Source organism: Euprymna scolopes, chromosome 16, assembly GCF_053919585.1.
Source record: "Euprymna scolopes isolate OS-2025 chromosome 16, ASM5391958v1, whole genome shotgun sequence".
Taxonomy (NCBI): Eukaryota; Metazoa; Mollusca; class Cephalopoda; order Sepiida; family Sepiolidae; genus Euprymna; species Euprymna scolopes.
In genome coordinates, this window is record NC_136497.1 from 9,987,618 (window position 1) to 9,991,778 (window position 4,161).

Sequence of the window (4,161 nt, forward strand, 5' to 3'; positions counted from 1 at the left end):
CATACATACATACATATCAAACATTCTTACATACATACATACATACATACATACATACATACATTTTAACAGACAGGTGAAATTTATATTATAGACAAGCCTGGTTGCCTAGTGTTAACCGGGTGTTTATAGGATAGTGTTGAGCAAAAAAAAATAAATAATGGTAGTAGGCATGTAGACTAATGGTAGAGGTTTACGTTTCTGCCCATGGGGTCCCGATTTTGAATCTCACTAGATTTACCCACTCTGATGAGTCGTGGACGACGAAACACGTGTCAGTTGATAATTATATTTAAAAAATATTGCATATGGTGCACCCCATTGGGGTGCACCAAAATTGGTCAAAAGGGAAAGTAGCCCTTTACATCAAATGTGCACTGTGCATTGTTTGAAGTGAAAATGTAATTTAAAAAATTCCGTAATATACATCGAACAAACGATCATCCTAGTGAAGACTCTGGTGCGAAATAGTTTTTTTACTAGACAGATACGGATAGAGATATTGAGAATACTGTTAAATCAGGTAAATAGTATGATAGTGCATTTAAACCTTGGCTTAAACCAGTGTTCGATCTCAATTATTAATTTCCAGAGTTATTGGACGGGTTCTATAATCTGTTTGTAGTAGATAACTACTCTAAATGGCCAGTGATACCTAAGTCTAAAAACCAATGACTGAAACAACAATTGTATTTTTGCATGAATTGTTCACTAGCTTCAGGTCGTGCATTGTATATGATCGGATAAAATATTGAATTCCCGTCCAATATTTTACCAGTCGCTGACTGATAATCGCCCCGTATTATGCGAGAAGCAATGCTCAAGATGAATGATTGTTCGATATAAATTAGTGCTGAAAAGTGTAGATCTATAATAATGACATTCAATCTTGCATGTCGCCAGATATGTTCACATGAAAGTACGAGAATATTTTCGACATAATGGCACATAAAAAACGGACCAAAATATAAATGCAAAACAGGTCGTTTTTAATGTGAGAACTGTCCCCAAATGTTCAAGAACAAAAATAATTTTCGAAATTCAGGATTATAGACTAAAATACAGAATATGCTTTGCAGCGTGAACAATCTCAGATTTATTAGCAAATAATGAAAAATATAGTAATGTTTTTGAGGACAATCCTACAGGATAAAAGATCGATCGCCGCCGTCTATGACACGTCAGAATTATCAATTCTGAAACTTGTTTCGTAAATGTGAACATATAAAAGGAAAAAGAGCTACAGACTTCATGAAAATCAACTCAAAGAGAATAAATTATTAACTGCATATGAAGCAAAGCTTAAAAAGATTTGTTTTATTTTTTGTCTTATCCATTATGTTGGTTTATATTCATTACTAATATATATATATATATATATATCTATATATCTATATGTGCGTATATATATATATATATATATATATAATAAAGAGCTTAATGTATGTGTGTATGTGTGTGTGTCTGATCACGAATAGGCTCCTATATGATTGACTATTTTTAAATACTGATTACATGCAATGGTAGAAGATATATCGAGACACAGGAATGGGTATGTTTGATCTGGCAGAACAGTGGTTCATTAGAATTGTGGGGTCTGCGTTCGCACTGTGCCCGCAAAGTATGGAAAAAAATAAAAAAAAAAGTTTGCAAGTGTTTCTGATATGGATGTACATAAGACTACTTTGATAAGCATGTTTTAACTTAAATAGGGATGATATAAAAAATTGTTGGGTCTGCGTTCGCGCCTGGCCTCCATAGAATGGATATAGGCACAGACTTTAATAAAGACTATTCATATATATCTGTGTAAGTATACTTTGATAATTATGTTTCTGTTTGAAGAAATACGGTATAATAAAATTATGGTGTGTTCGTTCGCACCTGACCTCCATAGAATGGAAATATGTCACAAAGTTCAACAAGGTTTTTATAATATAGATCAACAGAATATTGTGATAAATGTTTCAGTGTGAACAGGTATGGTATAATAAATTATGGGGTTTATCTATTTTATTTTTACTTTCATCGTATTTTGGTTTTGATACCCCCAAATTCAACTCAAATTTACAACCCTTCAATAACCCATCTTACTTTCATAAATCAGAGTTCATTTTCTGTAAGCTTTTTTTTAACCCGGTCAACGACGGGTACTTTTGCTAGTATATATATATATATATATATATATATATATATATATATATATATATATATATATATGCACATAGATATGTGTGTGTGCTTTATGTAATGGCAACATTCTCACTCTTCAGACAATAGTGCCCTGCGCCTAGTGTCGTCACTATATCGCCCGATGTCGTTAAAAAATTGAATTTTAGATTTGCAGCTATGATGTCAGTTGTTGTAATTAGCGATTGGGACATGGGTGAGAGCGCAGAAAAGGAGAGAAAAGAGTTATCAGATTGGAATAAATAGAATAAAAAGAATATTTTAACAAAAAAGGAAGTATACGGCAATATATAGAAAGAATGAAATGCATGATTCTTTAGATATGCAGAGATAGACTTGACGATCGTGATAGATAGATAGATAGCTAGATAAGAAACGACAATTATAGATATTAAATAAATAAATAAACAGTAGCAAGATAACTGTTTTCATATGTTGCTATCTTGATACGTAAGTAAGGCATAACATTGCCAGTTCAACTAACCTACTGATAGCAATGTCGGTTGTTGAAGTTTTCAAAAATATATCCATGAAAAATTGGAAATAGGGCAAGCAGCAGGAAGTTAAGTGTTTTAAATGAAAACATGCTAGACAAACACGTTTGTAACCTAGTTTCCATATTTGAGAACGAGATAAACAGGCACATGTCACACCTGCGAAAGAACTTTATCAGTGGTGCCTGCCGGTTTACCTTTGATGTTTACCGAGTTGGAAAATGAAACCATTGCTTTAGTTTATATTTGCTCGAACTCGTGAATCTCCAAGTCCAATAAGTACAAAATGTACTTGTATTAATCTAATAGACCATTTTTAAGCAGTTGTTTTGGAAAATCAGCATTCGATATCGGAATAAGAATTTATTTAAAACCATACGAACTCAGACAATTTCCTTCATTTAAATATATATATATATATATATATATATATATATATATATATATATATATATATATATATATATATATATATATATATATATAAGGCTTCCTTCAGTCTTGGCATACTATGACTTCCCACTGTGAGGGTGCCAACGCGCCTATCTTTTGTGGCAAGAGTTACGCAATCTCAACCACCCCTCTCCTGGGTCGACATTGTTGAATACCAGTGGCAAGTGCAGGTTCAGAACGAGTGGAGAATGCCGAGATAAGCGGAAACAACATACAGCACCTAGAATTCCCAAATAGTCACCCATCTGGTACTAGCCAGGCTCAACGTAGCTTAACTTCAGTGATCTGATGGGAACCAATGTGTCAACATGATTATGCCGTATATATATATATATATATATATATATATATATATATATATATATATATATATATATGTGTGTGTGTGTGTGTGTGTGGGTGGGTGGGTGTGCGTGTGTGAGTGTGTGTGTGTCCAATAGGTAATTGGCTCTGTAATAATTAATACGAAATATACGTAAATTAAGGGGCAAAACCCAGCCTTTAATGCCAAATCATTCTGTGTCATTCTTGTAATCTGACCATTGCTCGAGTGTGTTTGTATAGTATAATGATAGCGCTTATAACTTCGTTGGAATGCCATATGACTTTAAGATGTAAATATGGACTCCAGAAATAAAGCAACAAACAAAGCCAAATACCACATTAGATAGCACTTCAAGGAACTGTATCACAAACTGTAAAACTATGGGAAAACGTGAGCGGAAATTTGAAAGCATTATTTTAGATGTAAATAAACATACTAATTTCATTTGCATAAACCAAAATATCATCTTTAAATGTATTTTACGAATGGGCAACGGCAGTCGGTCACTTGTATGTAAATAAATGTAATGAGTTTATTCATATTTCATTAATAAGAATTATATTAGCAAAGCAAATTCATCTTATTATAATTTTAAATGCACCGACGTATATCTAATATATTCACTTTTATTCTAATCATAAGGTTTTCGCTTTGTTTCTACTGTCGTAAGTGTTGATTGTTAATTTTCTTTTTTAGTTT

General features: G+C 32.6%; 1 pseudogene; it reads right to left on the reverse strand.

Moving 5' to 3' along the window:
* Window positions 1-3,345: 3,345 nt before the first annotated feature.
* LOC145296588 (5S ribosomal RNA) lies at window positions 3,346-3,462 on the reverse strand (annotated as a pseudogene).
* Window positions 3,463-4,161: the final 699 nt, after the last annotated feature.